Below are 18106 nucleotides of genomic sequence, written 5' to 3'. Positions count from 1 at the left end.
GAAACATTTTAATTCAATAAATTTATGACAGAGTCAGATGTAAGATACATCATAATTTTATGCACCATCAAGATTTAAAAACACCATGAGGCTAGATAATGCGACACATTTCTATATTCCCAGTATTTGGCCATTGAAGGCAGGAGGATTCTGAGTTAAAAGCCAGAGTGGCTACATAGCAAGATCCAGACCTGCCTTGTCTACACAATGATGCCCTATATATAAAGTAACAAAAGTAAATAAATAGGACCTTTTAACTAAGCAACCTAAACTAGTATCTTTTAAAGACTTAAAACCTCTTTCCTTATTGAATGATATGGTTTTGACTTAAGTTGATACAGTTGCTCTTTTTACTCATATACCATCCTGATGCTTGTATTAAAATGTTCAAGCTTGAGTCTTCTGAATTAATTCCACTTGAACTGAGAGACAGCTGTGTCTTTCCACGTAGAATCAGCCTCTACACCATGAAAAGAGTTAAGTTCCTTTGTTGTCTTGGGGGTTGTCTTGCAAATTGCTGATGTCAATTCTCCCCATTATTCAGCTTACATTTTCCAGATTTTTACCTGAAGGAGGCACTGAGGTCTTCAGTTCAAGAGCTCAAGCTGGCAATGTCCACTGGGCAGCTGGCAACACTTAATGTGCATAATGTACATTATGTGCAGTAATGAGGTAAATAGGAGAAGAAAATGCTCCTAGAATTGACAGAGTCCGAATTTAGATTATGTATATTCCCACACTATTGTTATCCAAAAACAAGCAAACAAACAAATAAAAACATCTCATTGCAGGTCTAGAGGTTATTTTTTATCTTTGAAAAAATAGTGAGTTTCATTGAACGTGCTCTCAGAAGGTCTCAGAGTTGGTTTCTTTGAGAGCAGGTTTGAGAACTAGTTTCTCTCAGGAGAAACGACAGACACACAGGCTTAAAAACTTAGAAGAAACTTCATCTCTAAAGTAATAAGTGAAACTACCACTACACTGTGATATGAGTTAATCTAGTTTTACTGTGGCAGCATTTATTGTATTTTGTGGGGGTTCAGTTATATACTTCCCATTTAGAAATGGTGGTAAAAGGACAAACTGATGTTTTAATTTTTTTAAAATTAGCCAGCATGTTTCACTAGGTATTTGCTGAGACTACAGAGTTATAGATTCACTGTAAAGCTCTGGCAATAACAGAAGATCCCAATGGAAAGGTTTTGAATGCTGAAAATTTTTTCCATTTACTATTTATTCAAAAATTTATTCCATAAATATTTATGTCTCATTACTCTGTGACTATGCATCTGACACCTGAGCTAAGAATAAGCAGTTTCAAGTATCAAGAGCCAGACACTCAATAAATCTCAATTTTAGTTCTGACCTGTAATTAAACTTTAAAAACACAAAGTCTTTTCTTGGGGATATACATGCTGGTTTTGGACAGGGGCTGGGGTAAGGAACAAATGGCAACTATGGCATCAATAAAAGAGGACACAGAAAACAGAGGCACCAAATGGAATCCCAGAATAATGTCATTTCCCATCTACAAATGGATTCTATGTCCATGGGCTGTTAAATGGAATAGCTGACTTAAAAGATGTGAGACACTTTAGATGGTGACCTCAGGAAAGATTTCCCCAAGGCACACATGGATGGTTAGTCTTCACCTAGGGATAGTACATGGTGAAAGGTCAATAACAGAAGCTGTCGTGTCTCTGAAGTGCTACAGAGCCCAGTATATTACAGTCAGCAGCATCTTTGCTTCAGGTGCCAAGTAGAGTTTATTAGCTGTGATTTTAGGAGACAGTGAAAGAAGCTGAAATACTTCTGTGTAGCTGTAGAAAAGCATAGCATGGAGGCCACGAATCATTATCAGCTGCTGGGGTGTTGACAGTGGAGTCTTCTAAAAACGGTTGCTGCTTGTACAAATATTAACATGGAAGCCATTTGTTTCTTTGAAATAGAAACTACTTTTCTTTTTTTATTTTATCAAAAAGCTTTGCCTTTACATGTCACAAATTACTGATCAAAATATTGCGTATTTGTGGGGGATGTGCGGGTGAATCAAGTAGAGGAAAAGGGGGGATTCAGAGTTGAATACCATGATCTCCTGTGCCTGCTTAAGGAATCTTGATCCAGCCATACCATCTGAGCCCCCATCTGAAATGGCTCCCAGCAAACCAGTGAGACCAAACAAAGACATCTGCACCCATTCTCTGGAGTCTGAATTCCCAGGTATCTTTGTGGGCTCTGTCTTTCCCTGGCCTTTTCCCCTCCTAGTCCTAATTATTATTCCACTCAACTAGGTCCATGTCTTCCAAAACACCTTCAGGACGTTTATAAAAGATACTGTATAAGGTGTTTCCTAGTGGCATATTTTTGCCCTCTATAAATAGGCAGAATTCCATAGCAAATAAATCTAGAGTCTTACATTATATGCGAAGGAGGTAGATTTACAATGAAATATGCTGACCTGGATTCTGCCAAAAGTTTTCCAGCTTTTCCAAATTTATCTAATTCAGATTAATTCTTTTCCTGTCCAAAACTTCCATATAAAGCAAAATATCCATATGCATAATGAAGATCTTTTCATGGAATGAAAAATGATCTAATTCTTCCAAATAATTAAGTATTGGAGAAGTGTAAGATGCTCCTAAGATACTGGGAGCAAATAGAGACTATTGTACTACCATGAATGGAGATCTGGGCACAGACAATAAGGAGGGCATTGCCAAAACTTCCCTCAAGTTTCCTACTGAGTATGTCACTGCAAAACTGTCCTTTTGGCAGATGTCTCTCCTCCCTGCCTCATCTCTACAACATATGTCTGTGTCTATACAGAGGGCACAGAGGGAAAGCACAGCAGCACTATAACTGGCTGCCAAGCAGATAAAATGCTCACAAGAATGGATGAGCCTGGGTTGTTACAGTTGGCCAGACCTTTCAGCATTGTGCTGGCACTGCTTATATCTAAATCAGCACTGTCCAAAACAAATACAATGCAAGCCATGTAGATAACTTTCAGTGTCTTAGTAACCATGCTCTAACGAGGCCAAAGAAATTTTCATAATGTGGCTCATTCAGCCCTACAGTCTAACATATCATCTACTCAATATGTAATTAAGAGTAATAATTTATTATAATATTTTGAATGTTTTCTATAGTAAGTGCTTGGAATCAGTCTTTTTGACTCTCTCACAGCACATTTTGGTTGGAACTAGCCATATTTCACATGCTTAAAGCTATTGGCTTCAGTATTAGACAATCCTCTTGCCTCCTGTAACAAAGTAAACTGAAGTCCAGAACCTCAGCTAATTCATTGGATACATAAGGTTACTAAATATTTTATCTGTTTGAAAGGGAGAGCTAGATTTCTCAAATTTGAAGTGTGCTATGCCAATCTGCTGTAGGATTTTTTTTATTCTTGTAGTATGTTTTCCTCCCATTTATTAAAATCAAAACCAATGCACAGGGCTGTCCTGAATCATTTTTATTGTCAACTTGACACAACCAAGAGTCAACTGGGAAGAGGGATTCAACTGAAGGATAGCCCAGATCAGACTGGCCCTAGGCCATATCTATAGGGAAATTCTTGATTGCTGATTGATATGGGAGGTTCCAGACCTATATGTTTGGTCCTACCCTTGGGCAAGTAGTCTCGGGATGTATGAGAAAGCTGGCTGAGTGCCAGTCAGAGAGAGCACACCATCACTGTTCCTCCAAGGTTTCTGATCCAGTTCCTGTTACCAGGAACCTGTCTTGTTTAATCTGTCCCGATCTCCCAATGATGGACCTATAAAAGTAATCTGATTTTCTTCTCCCTCCCAAGTGGGATTGGATTGAGGCGTCCTCACTTGGGTGCTTTGGCTTGTTAGTCTCCTGGAATTCTGTGGATTGTATCCTGGGTATTCTGTACATTTTTGGCGAATAGCCACTTATCAGTGTGTACATACCATGCATGTCCTTTTGGGTCTGAGTTACCTTACTCAGGAAGATATTTTTCTAGTACCATCCATTTGCCTGAAAAACTCATGGTGTCCTCATCCTTAATAGCTGCATAGTACTCCATTGTGTACCACATTTTCTTTATCCATTCCTCTGTTGAGGGGCATCTGGGTTCTTTCCAGCTTCTGGCTATTATAAATAAGGCTGCTATGAACATAGTGGAGCATGTGTCCTTCTTACCAGTTGGAACATCTTCTGGATATATGCCCAGGAGTGGTATAGCTGGGTCCTATGGTAGTACTATGTCCAATTTTCTGAGGAACAGCCAGACTGATTTCCAGAGTAGTTGTACCAGCTTGGAATCCCACCAACAATGGAGGAGTGTTCCTCTTTCTCCACATCTTTGTCAGCATCTGCTGTCACCTGAATTTTTGATCCTAGCCATTCTGACTGGTGTGAGGTAGAATCTCAGGGTTGTTTTGATTTGCATTTCCCTGATGCCTAAGGACTTTGAACATTTCTTTAGGTGCTTCTCAGCCATTCTAGAAAAAAGCAATCACACAGGAGGGGAGAGTGGGGGAGACACCTGGGTGGGAAAGGGTACAGGGAGGGGAAGAAAGGAACATGATCAGGTATTGAGGGGAGGAACAGGACTGAAGCCCTGAGGGCCAGAAAGAATGGAAACAGGCCACCTCAAGAGATAGGAGGATGGGGAGAGCCTGCAGAATGCACCAGAGACCTGAGAGGTGAGAGATCTCAGGACTCAACCTTAGATGAAATGTCCAACAGTAGGGAGAGGAAACTTATAGAGTCCACCTCCAAAAGGAAGACAGGACATCAAGTGAGGGATAGGGTTGTCATCCCGCAATCACATCTCTGACTCACAACTATTCTTGTCTGAAAGAATTACAGGGATGGAAATGGAGATGAGCCTGAGGAAAAGAAGGCCCAGCAACAAGCCCAAAGTGGAATCCAGCTCAAGGTGAGGCCCCAAGGCCTGACACTATTACTGAGGTGTGCTTACAAACAGGAGCCTAGCATGGCTGTCCCCTGAAAGACCCAACAAGCAGCTGAAAGAGTCAGATGCAGATATTTATACCCATTAACCGTTGGTTAATGAACAGAAGTTACTGACTCCTGTTGTTGAATTAGGGGAAAGCTGGAAGAATCTGAGGAGGAGGGAGACCCCATAGGAAGACCAGCAGTCTTACCTGATTTGGACCCCCAAGTTCTCTCAAACACTGAGCCACCAACCAGACAGCACACACTAGCTGATATGAGGCCCCCAACACATATACAGAAGAGGACTTCTAGGTCTGGACTCAGAGAAGATGCAGCTAACCCTTGAGGAACTTGGGGCCTCAGGGAGTAAGGAATTCTGGTGGGGTGGGGGTGGAGGGTGGGGGCATCGTCTTAGTGGAGGTGTGAGATGTGGAACAGTGGTAAGGTGGGCCGGTAGAGGGACAGTCTGGAATGAAAAAAAAAAAGATTAAAGAATAAATAAATAAATAAATAAATAAATAAGGTAAGCCGGAAAAGCCTTTCCTTCACTGAGTTGCTTTGCAACAGAATGTAAACTAGAACATCTATATCTTTTCAACCTACCTAGGTTCTTTCATAAGACTGAAAAAGCACACCTATTTCTCAAACATCAGACTGTACAGTGACATATCTTATTGATGGAAAGAGAATTTGCAAACCTTGAATTTATTAAATCTATATATCATTTTTAGAAATATATCAAAATGGACAGACATATCATACATAATAAAATAATTCACACAGTTGGAATCAGGGCCTTTCATTGAAATGCTTTACATTTCTAACACTACCATCTTACTAATTTTCTCACAAAATGACACGTTGACAAATGAATAGCAAATGTCAGTCACAAATCACATGTCATTTCTCATTTTTGGATTTCAGTAATCTTCCTGAACTGCCTATATTTGGGGGGAATGCAAGGCACATAGAACTAAAATGGACAGGGAAACATCTTGATCTGATAGCCACCTGGGGGTCTGCTGTGCAGTTCTGGAGAGACTATTTACCACCCAAGGGTGAGTGTCTGGTTGAGGGAGCAAAGAAGCTTTGAAACACAGGTCTGTGGACTACCCTAAGCTATGCCCTTGATCGTGTTCTTTAACTTACATGGGCACAACTTAGGAGCTAGGAGTTGCTCTAGCTGTCTCCCTTTTAGTGACCTATTTAGGAGACATAAAGGAAAATTATAAAGATGTGAAAGACCAAGGGCCTCTCTTCCCAATGATGGCCGACTAGGCCATCTTCTGCTACATATGCAGCTAGAGACACGAGCTTTGGGGGTACTGGTTACAGGGCAGAAGGAGGGTATAGGAGACTTTCGGGATAGTGTTTGAAATGTAAATGAAGAAAATATCTAATAATAAAAAATGGGAAAAAAGATGTGAAAGAAATCTAGATCACTTATAAAAAAATAGAAGAGGAAATGTTTTTCACTATAAATATTTTAAGATTAAAATAAGAAAATGGTTCATTAATAAGGGCAATTGTATCAAAATAAAAGTCCATAAGTGTTAAGAGGAATTAGTCCTCCAGTAAAGCAGAAATTCTCTTTACAGAATCTTAGCATCCCTATGCCACTGGACTAACATGGACATTGGCAGTTGCCGAGGGGTAAGCATTCCTTCATCAGAATGTCAACTTTTAGAACCTTATCTGTGGAATTCACTGAAAATCCAAATGTGGTACCTAGTAAAGGCTCGGGAAGCATTCATTAATCCACTAGGCTTCTACTTCTTTCTGAAGCAGCTTATTCTATTCATGGACATCTAGTGCTTAAATTACTAATATTTATTTTTAGACTATGTGTGGGGTGTGTATTTATATGTGTGTAGAGAGAATCCACCTGTCTCGCTCTCCCACAACAATGTTGGAGTCACAGATATAAGATGCCATGTCTAGACTTTATATGGGTTCTGTAGATCCAAACTTACACTTATGCAGCAGGCACTTCACTCCCAGCCACATCTCCAGCACTCAGATTGCAAATATTTTAAACCACTGTAATTGTGGTTATTTTTAAAGGATCTTTATCTTCTGGAAAGACATATTTGATTTGTAGATGTACATTACTGAGGCCCAGTAGTATGGACATTGGGGTTCATGATACTCTTCTTTCTACTCTTATCTGGGTTTGAACTTGTTCATAATGAAAAATACACTCAAAAAAATTAAAAAGTAGGAGCTGGAGAGATGGCTCAGCAGTTAAGAGCACTGACTCCTCTTCAAGAGGTCCTGAGTTCAATTCCCAGCAACTACATGGTGGCTCAAAAACATCTATAATGGGATCTGATGCCCACTTCTGGTGTGTCTAAAGACGGCTACAGTGTACTTACATATAATAAATAAATAAATCTTTTTTTAAAAAAAAATAAAAAGTAGAACTAGCATATGATCTAGCATTCCTACTAGTAGGTACATACACAGAGAAAATGATATCACTTATAGCAAAGAGACATCTGTACTCCCATATTCATTGCAGTGCTATTCACAAGAGTCAAGAAATAGAAGGTACTTTAATTCTGTCAACTTATGAATTCATGGAAAACATATTGTACATATACACCCGTGGAGCATTATTGCACCACAGAACGAATGAAACCATATCATGTGTAACAGAGATAAAACAAGGAATCACTATGTTAAAGTAAATAATTCAGGCAAACAAAAAGGAGTACCACATGATTGCACTCATTTGTAGAATATAGCAACGTTGAGCTAATAGTATTTAACAGAACTAGGAAAATCAGGAGAGTAGAAAGGCATGGAAAAAGTTCGTCCATGGATGCTAAGCAACAGAAATAAATAATAAGTTCTGGTGTCCTACTGCATATTCAAGTGACCATAGATAATAGTAATATAATATGCATTTCAAAAACAAGCTTAAAAACAGATTTTGAATACTGTCACCCCAAAGAAATGTGTTTGAATAGATAAAGTATCCTTGTTCTGATTTGAACATTTATTCTATCCCCTTGTGTTATGAAAAGCTATTCAAGACTATTTTATTACAGAATTATTCTGAGTTTTGACTCATTAAAAATTACTGTAAGACTAGGGGAGAGATAATAGCTGTAGTATTTTCTAAACTAATTTGAACTGAAAGACTTTTAGAGTAGAATTTTGTGGGACACTCAAGAATGCTGATTGTGTTTGAGGCAATTTTACATCCATACTGGTTAATTTAGAGCTCCTTTACCCTGATTAGTACTCTGACTGAACCTAGAGTCTTGTGTACACTAGACAAGCACTCTCCCACTGAACAGCATCAGCAGCCCTTAGTTTGGAGCTTCTGATCAACAAAAACTCTAGAAGATTTTTATAAAGGCTTCTTGTAAGCCTGTCTCCATCATCTCACGGATTCACATTCATTCTTATTCTCCATTTTGGTCCAATGTCTAAAGCTCTAAATTGAAACGATGCCATTCATAGTGTGCCTCCCTTCATCTGAACATTCTAATCTGGGGAACTAGCTGCCTCTGAGGTAACTTTCAGAGGGGCCTTCCTATCATTAGACACATCCAGCATTTGTTTTATGTGACAATAAATATCTGATCTTGTGCTGGAATTTCTAATCCTGGCCAGGCATTCCATGAATGCACTTGTTACCCAAGAGCTAGCTCCAGCTGTCCAGCTCATTCTCGTCCTGTTTCCCGAAACCCACAAGACTCTCATGCTCATTCTATCTCCTTTCTCTGTGTCCCCCAAAAGACACTTCTAGCAAAGCCTTTCTCACTTGGGCTCTCTGTAGTTGTTTCACAGATGACAGTCACTGCCTCCCTCAATCATTATTTGCAGCCACAAACAGCTATCTGGTGGAATTTCTTGGTCCCACCTGTTTTCCTTCAGTTTCTGAGTACCTTCCCAGTATCAAGTCAGAAACAGAACTAGAAAACCAGTATAAATACCTTATAGATTTTCTTGTCAAAATATTAAAGTAGAGGAGGCCTTAGTGGATCCTAATTACTTCCCTAGCAGTGAGTATTTCTTGGCTAAGTAATATTCTCGGGTTGTCTTCTAGGATACCAAGGGTCTGTCCTTGTAGGGACATTTTATTCAGAAAAATTTACATTGTATATATCTACATAGTTAGGCTCAAGTTATGTACATTTAATTAAAAATAACAATAGGAAAGAATTCCAGATTTATTTTTATATATGTTATTGAAATTTTTACTTAGAAATTATTTAAATATATATACAATATGAAAACCTAATGTTCAAAAATTTGCTCTAAAATATACTGTCTGTCCCAATTGAACATATAAATATCAGGTGGTTAAAATATTGAATACTTTCATTTTTCCCTCATGATTTAAAGATATAACTTTCTTCCTCAAGGCAGAAAAAAATCAAAGAAATTGATGTATTAAATATGAGTTAATAAGCCATTAGGAAAATATGAGTTGAGACAACTGAGTCAAGAAATGAGACTTCAAGAAAATAAAATGAGATTTGAATGAATCCACAAATTGAAAGGCTTAAAGGAAGTGTGACAATAATATTTTGAGGTCTAATAATAAGAGATTACAGTTAGCTTTAAATGAAGTGGCAGATACATTGTTTTAGAATTCAGGAGGGAATAAGTAAAATGATTATCATGCAGGAGTGCCAAAAATTAAAAGTAAGAAGAGAGGCAAATAATCATATATATTTTTCCCCTAAGGAAACACACTAGGAAAATATACACAGTCAGAAAGACTCAGTATGTTTAGTAACATGGGAAGGAAGCTCTTTATTTGCTCCATAGTAGTAACCATATGTAATATGGCTTTATAATCCTTTGTGGTACTGAGTGTTGAAACATAGGTCCTCGTGCACTCTAAGCAAGCACTCCACCACTGAATTGTGTCACTGGTCCTAACAACAGTTTATATTATGATCACAGGATGCTCATTTTCACCTGAGCTGCAATAGATGAAGAGAGACAGAGACAGAGACAGAGACAGAGTCAGAGTCAGAGACAGAGACAGACAGATAGACAAAGAGATATTCATTATATCATTTTATAAATTCTTTTACTCTAGAGAACTCTAATACAAATGACACTAAGGAATTCCTCCATATTTTCATTCATCACTCCAATTAATTATCAATAACACAGTAGCCCTATCAGTTGTCTTCTTATTGGGCTAATTCCTGGTAAATTGGGGGAGATGATAGAGGTTATTGTAAACATCAAATTCTTAAATAAAAAGCTCTATTCCTATTGACTACATTGGATTCCTACCAGAATGACCTCAACATTTGGTTCTTGACTGGGAGTTAGCAAACTTCTGTAAAAAGTTAGTGCACTGGGGGGAAGAATGATGCAAAAGCTGTTAATATGCTGATCCCCAGGGCTTCTATTGAGTGTTTCAATTCATGGCTATGATATGTGCCTCCATTTATTTAGGCCTCCCTTGATTTCTTACATCACCCCCATTGTAATTTTCAGCCTGTAAATCTTGCTTATGTTCTGTTAAATTTATATATTGTTGCTCTTTTGGTGTGATAATACAGGGTTTTACATTTCTGCTCTCTCGTGTTTTTGGTAAGTATATAGAAATATAACTTATCTCTATGTGTTGAGTTTATATCCTATGATCTTGCACTCAGTTACTGGGGACTTGGGGGCTTCTTTAGGATTTTTGTTGTTGTAGACAATCATGTCCTCAGCAAAAACAAACAAACAAACCCAAAAAACCAAAAAATGAAAAAAAGTCTATCTCTTTCCCTAATCTATGTGTCCTTTATTTCTTTACCCTTTCTTATTACTGTTGTCAGAATCTCTGGGGTTATGATGAACAAGAGGCATTAATCTGATTCCCAGGGTGAGTAAGGAAGCATTCAGTTTTTCTTCCATCATCTGTGATGCTATGTTTGTGGTTTTCATACATGCCCTTTATCAATCTAAAAAGTCCCCTGTGGTTCCTTTTAACCATCCTTCAGTGTTTTTGTGATCACTTCTTTTAATGAGGTATGTTCTCATACTTATTGTGGAAGATTGGGAAAAAAAAAAATATATATATATATATTCCCCATTTTTTTAGGGAATGCAATGGTGAAAAATTCTGGGTTTCCTTACATTGTGGAAGGATTGTGGTTGTAGCATGTGTAGGAAGAATAGTTGGAACTCAACAGCCAACTAAAGAAGAATTTAAAATCAGCAAGTTTGTCAGTATGTTCAGGCCCCTTGGCAGGTGAGTTAACTGGATTACATTCATAGGCCTAGATGATTTAATGGATGAAAAATTAATCCGATTGTTTTAGGAAAGGTTTCAGTAGCTTAAGCCACCAACTTATTAATCTTGAGAATGATAGCAGAGTCAAAATTCAACATTCATATTCTTTTGTGTCATGAATCCAGGAAAATATAACAATAGTCAGATTCCTTTTAGTAACTCAAAGATTTCCTCCAGTTAGCTGGCCCCTTTATGAAATTCCCTTTGTGTTCTAGCAAGCTTTAGAAAAACATTGTATTTAGAAACAAGCACATATGTGGGATTTGCTGCATTTTATTACACCATCTTCTCTTGCTCACAGAAGTAGAGATATGTGCTTAGAGAGTAGATAAGAGTAAGCAGTAGCCAGTTTGTATCACACACATTACCACACACTTAAGTGTGGTTGGCATGGACATTCACTGCCCAGAGATCTTTTCTAGAGGCCCTCCTATGGAAGTATATTTGAGTGACAGTTTCAAATAGCTGCATCTTTTAAGATTCACTGCAGCATTAAACAGAGGCCATTCTTCCCTTGAATAGTCTCAGCTAGGGCTGTGGCACAGATACTAATAGAACATTATTTTTCCCCAGTACACTACTCCTCCACTGGGCAATATTTGCCTCATAAATCACCATCAGCCTGCCCTTAGATCATGCTATGATCCAAAGGTCTTCCTATATATTATATTCCCCTATCATTTTTATCCCTTCAAATGAAACATGTCTGCATATTTTTGTGTTAAGAGTATTTATTTTATCTACTCTCTGTCAAACCCAGAGCCAACCAATTTCTCCAGACTTCCCGGGGTAAGTGCAGGAAAAGCAGCATACAGGGCAGATAAGACAAGGGAGAAAGAAGTATGGGAGGTGGAAGTGGAGACAGCTGCTTCCCATGGGGAAGAGGATGAGAAAGGTTCCCACTAGGCAAAAGAGCTCTATGGCCTCTTAGATGCCAAAGCCCAGAATTGCGTAAGAGCAGAGCTGTTGCTTCAGAGAAGGGTTCCTGGCATAGCCAATGATGAGGTTTCCAAAAACAGTCCCAATCCCAGCCCAAAGGCAGACATCCCAACTGTGGTAGCCCCAGCCCCAAATGAACTTGGCAGCTGTGTCCACGTTCCTTGAAATGATGTTGGTTTGTAAGCTTCAGCCAGGGATAAGTGAGGTCACAGGACTCTAAACTGCCAAGCTGCCGAGACACTCCTCTGTCAATGTGTCTGGCTGGTTCAACACCACTGCAGACAGCTGAGAAATGTTCTTGACAAAGGGACAGTTAGGGATGAATCTGGAGCAGGCATACATTATCAGGGGTGAGGGGCCAAGGCAGGAGAGCTGCTCCCAGGACAGAGAATACAGAAAGCATACCTTCATTTTGACCTAACAAATTCCCACTGTAGCACCTCCTTTCCTTCAAAAGAATTTCTACTGTATTGTACTGTATTGTATTGCAACTAATACATCTTAGTACATGACTCTTGGAAGACACAAGATGACCTATTAGGGATAATCTAAACAGCAAATGAAGTTGAAAAATTAGCAATTCACAAAAGAAAAAGTTTCATGGTGTAAAAAAAATAAACTCTTGTTAATTGGAATTGTTCCTCTTGAAATGATCTTGTTCATAGATTGTATCTTGGTTTCCTAATTTTTCTTGAAGTATAGTATATACAGATTCCAAAAGTTGTGATTAAACGATTTTTAGATATTTATAAAGTGAGCTCAGCTATATAACTAGTACCCACCCAGATTTTAAAAATAAGACCAATATGATCAACACCTCAGGAATTCTTTTTATATACCCCTACCGATTACTATCCCTCAAAGATAACTAACTGATTTATAACACATAGAAAGGTATTACTTTTTTCTGCAAGTTAACATAAATGAACCTATTTAATATACACTTTTGTGTCTACCTTTTAAAATTTAATGCTTTTTAAAGATTTATCCATGTTTTCCACGTAATAATGCCCCATTCGTTATTGTGGTTATAGGCCAAAGTCTTACTTAAGTCTAAGCCTTATCAATACAGCTCTGAGAATCAGATTTGGCTAATTGCCTAGACAAGGTATTTTATCATCTTCAATTTTCACCTGACTTCCTCTAATTCACTGAAGGCAGTTTCTGCCTCTCCTCTCAAAAGACCACTACTTCACTCAGGTCATGACATGTAGACAATGTTCCCAAGAGGCTCTTTTCCTTCCCAGGAATCCTTTTCCTGTTATCTAACTACTCTCTCTGGGACCATTGTATCTTGATATTTTGGAGGATTAACTGCTCCCTCTTTCTCAAACTTTGGCTAGATAGTGCTCTGCCTCTTGATTTTGTATAATAACTTCTAAACGCCTTTCCACCGATTTTCACCATCATATAGGAATTCAAAATCCAGCCCCATCACCAATTGCAGGGACCACAATTCACAGTGAGCTATAAAAAAGTGTCCTGTAAGAGGCCCTGAGAAAGACTTGAGTGATGCCTTCCAGCTCCAATGATGTGAAAGATTTCCTAGCCAACGCCAAGGAAGATTTTGCTGGAAAAAAAAATGGGAGACTCCTCAGAATACAGCCCAGTAGGATCAGTTTGATAGAATCAAGACCCTTGGCACCGGCTCCTTTGGGCAAGTGATGCTTGTGAAACACAAGGAGAGTGGGAACCATTATGTCATGAAGATCTTGGACAAGCAGAAGGTGGTGAAGCTGATCAAACACACTCTGAATGAGAAGTGCATCCTGCAGGCCGTCAACTTCTCCTTCCTGGTCAAACTTGAATTCTCCTTCAAGGATAACTCAAACTTGTACATGGTCATGGAGTATGTGGCTGGTGGAGAGATGTTCTCCCACTTATGGTGGATCAGGAGGTTCAGCAATGTCCATTTCTACAATGCACACAGGTCGTCCTGACCTTTGAGCATCTGCACTCCCTGGACCTCATCTATGGGGACCTGAAGCCCAAGGACCTTCTCATCAACCATCAGAGCTATATTCAGGTGAAAGACTTTGGCTTTGCCAAGCATGTGAAAGGTCATATTTGGATCTTGTGTGGGACCCTGGAGTACTTACCCCTTGAGATTATCCTGAGCAAAGGCTGCAACAAGGCTGTGGACTGGTGGGCTCTCGGGGTCCTCATCTACAAGATGGCTGCTGGTTACCCGCCCTTCTTTGCTGACCAGCCTATCCAGATCTATGAGAAAATCGTCTCTGGGAAGGTGTGGTTCCCATCCCACTTCAGCTCTTACTTGAAGGACCTGCTGCAGAACCTTCTGCAGGTGGATCTCACCAAGTGCTTTGGGAACCTCAAGAACGGGGTCAATGACATCAAGAACCACAAGTGGTTTGCCATGACTGACTGGATTGCCATCTGTCAGAGAAAGGTGGAAGCTCCCTTCATACCAAAGTTTTTTTTTTCTTTTCTTTTTATTAGGTATTTTCTTCATTTACATTTCCAATGCTATCCCAAAAGTCCCCCATGCCCTCCCCCATCCCCTACCCACCCACTCCCACTTCTTGGCTCTGGCGTTCCCCTGTACTGGGGCATATAAAGTTTGCAAGACCAATGGGCCTCTCTTTCTACTGATGGCGACTAGGCCATCTTCTGATATATATGCAGCTAGAGTCAAGAGCTCCGGGGTACTGGTTAGTTCATATTGTTGTTCCACCTATAGGGTTGCAGATCCCTTTAGCTCCTTGGGTACTTTCTCTAGCTCCTCCACTGGGGGCCCTGTGATCCATCCAATAGCTGACTGTGAGCATCCACTTATGTGTTTGCTAGGCCCTGGCATAGCCTCACAAGAGACAGCTATATCTGGGTCCTTTCAGCAAAATCTTGCTAGTGTATGCAATGGTGTCAGTGTTTGGAGGCTGATTATGTGATGGATCCCAGGGTATGGTAGTTTCTAGATGGTCCATCCTTTTGTCTCAGCTCCAAACTTTGTCTCTGTGACATCCGGGCACCTTCCCTGCCAGAGGAGAGGTGTCCGCCCCGCCCAGGAGGGCTTTGCTGGAGCACCCGGGAGAGCCATCTTGGTTCCTGGATCCCTCCTAGACTAGTCTGCACAGGTGAGAGTGTGGAGTACAGAAGCTAACTGTTTCTGGGACAGGCAGAAGCCACAGAGCTTCTGAGGCAGACCCCAATTCGGGCTCCAGACATCTGGGCACCTTCTCTGCCATACCAAAGTTTAAAGGTCCTGGGGACAGGAGTAACTTTGACGACTCTAAGGAAGAGATCCAGGTCTCCATCAATGAAAAATGAATTTTAGGGGTGTGCTTGTGCCCCATGAGTTTTCTTTCACTTTTTTCTTTTTCTTTCTATTTTTTTTCCGGTTGAGGGGGGTTGGATTGAACAGCCAGAGGGCTCTAGAGTTCCATGCATCTAACTTAACATCCACTCCACACCCCCAGGGTTAAGGAGAGCAGGAAAGCCAGATACTGCGGAAGAGGCAACATCAGCTGCTCCCCCTCTCCCTTCTCCTCCACCCTTCCCTGCCTGTTTTCAATGAATTTCTTAGCTCCAGCCATACCCAATCTTGCTGGTGTATCCAGGGGCAGGGTACGGAAAGAGGGGCTCAAATTCAGCCTCCTTCCCTACCCCATCACTGGATACTAAGGATGAACAACAAAGCTAACCTTTCCTTCCATGCAACCCTACCTAGAAAGGGAGATTTTATGACCTGTACAGAGGGCTGCTTGCCAGTGGGCTTTCTTTTCATTTACATTCAATTCCACAAGTGCCTCCCACCCTCTAAAATTGTCCCACCCTTCCCAAATGCCTTCTGCACTCCTTAAATCCATTCTGATGAGACCTGGGTAGCCAACTAACTCTGTCAAGCCTGAGAACTGGGCTTGGAATCTCGTCCTGAGCTGCTAGCCTCCCAGCCTCCCTTTCCAGTGGTCTCATGCCAATTATTTTGTGCACCAGCCCCCTGAAGAAGCCTCTCTCCATCCTGGGTGCCTCACTTCTAGCACCTCTTGCCATGCATCCTCACTCACTGCAACCCCAACTCTGATTGTGCTTTTTCTCTCAATAGAAAGGTGGGAGCTGCTGGTGAAATTACCCCATTTATCCTTGTATTTATTCCTTTTATAACTTGTCCCCAAAAGGAGGAGCTTTCAGGCCTGGGTGGGGAACTCGGGTGAGCAAAGGGGGTTGTTCAACCTGTGTGCTTCAAAGGAGGAGACTTCCTCTTATTTTTGTTTTGTTTTGTTTTGTTTTTGAGACAGGGTTTCTCTGTGTAGCCCTGGCTGTCCTGGAACTCACACTGTAGACCAGGCTGGCCTCGAACTCAGAAATCCGCCTGCCTCTGCCTCCCAAGTGCTGGGATCAAAGGGGTGCGCCACCACGCCCGGCTGAGACTTCCTCTTGAAAAGTGTGCTTTTGTAATCATATTTGAAAGCTATTACCAATAAAGTTTTTTTTTTAATTTCATGTAGAGAAGAGTTAGTTCTTCCCAGAGATCTTCTCTCTGATTGGAACCAGCATCAAATTCCCTTAACCACACAGCCACCTCTGAGAACAAGAAAATAAAAGGTAAGACACTCACTTCATCCTTTATGACCATCTTGGTACTTGAAAGTAACTGTCTTACTCTCTAAGCCCTTATCAGTTTCCCGGGTTTGTTATAATTCCTTATAAGGGCAAGATAACAACTGGGTTTCAAATCACCTTAATTTTCATATACGAAGATGCAATGTCATTATGCCTGTAGTCCTATCTCTAGAATGACTGAGGTAAGTTTGGGATCAGCCAGGGCTAAAAAACAAAATTGTAATATATATATATATATATATATATATATATATATATATATACACATACATATATATATATGTAAATACATACATATATATATGTAAATACATACATATATATATATGTAAATACATACATACATATATATATGTAAATACATACATATATATATATATATATATATATATAAAATAAGAGGAAAAGATGCAGTATGTCACAGACAACTTTCTAAAAGAAAATTTGTTCTCGGTGGCTTCTAGCTACTTTGAGTTAGTTTTTTTTTAATTGGATTATTCCTAATAACAATTTTCGGTTTGGGATCATGATAAATACAACAGTCCCTTGAGAAGGCTTCCCCTCCATCTTCATGTCAAAATTCATGTTCTACCATGTATTAAGCTTTATTACAAGCCATGTTAAACAAACCCTTTGTATAACCTATAAGCCTTCAATAGAATCATCACTGGTTCAAATTATTAAGACAAGAAAACTTAAGGCCGCAAAGGCCTTCTGTTATTATGCCTAAAGTCATACAGTTATCCAATCGCAAAGGATGGATTCATACTTGGGGTTTTAGCTGAAATAATACCATTCATGTTTGACTTCGCCACATCTTCCCTTGAGCTTAGTCATCTACAGTTTCCTCAGTATTGCATCTGTTCCCCATATTGCAAACACTCCTGTGTTAAAAACACACACAGTCACACACAGACATACTGTGCTTCATCTTTTTTGACGTCGTTACATCTCTCTCCACTCTCTATCCCCTGAAGCCAATATTATCTCAGAGAAGGTACAACCCCCCAATGTGTTATGAGCTAGTAAAGGAAGATCCTAGGCTCAGATGTCAGAGCATTTGTGTAGGAACTGTGACATCTTGGACAAATTATATTATTTCTTTGAGATTCAGTTGTTTTCATCTTCAAATTGAGAATAAAAGAACCTTTCTCATAGGGTGACTGTGAGGGTTAAAAGGACAATGGGAGTAAAACTCCTGACTTTAAATGTAGTAACGGATGCATGCTGTTATTGTTATTACTCATTTATGGCATTGTATAAAGTCAGGGATAATTGTCAATAATAACCATTTAAATAATGTTCAAAATGGTGGCTCTCTTGAGCTTGGTTTATGACTCAACAAGCTGGTGTACTTGCTGTACAAGCAAGTGTGAGGATCTGAGTTCAAAC

General features: G+C 39.7%; 2 pseudogenes; one reads left to right on the top strand and one right to left on the bottom strand.

Annotated features, from left to right (window-relative positions):
* Positions 1–11944: 11944 nt before the first annotated feature.
* Gm52425 lies at positions 11945–12475 on the bottom strand (annotated as a pseudogene).
* Prkaca-ps1 (protein kinase, cAMP dependent, catalytic, alpha pseudogene 1) lies at positions 13625–16589 on the top strand (annotated as a pseudogene).

Source organism: Mus musculus, chromosome X, assembly GCF_000001635.26.
Source record: "Mus musculus strain C57BL/6J chromosome X, GRCm38.p6 C57BL/6J".
Taxonomy (NCBI): domain Eukaryota; kingdom Metazoa; phylum Chordata; class Mammalia; order Rodentia; family Muridae; genus Mus; species Mus musculus.
This window is presented reverse-complemented; position numbering and strand designations above follow the sequence as displayed.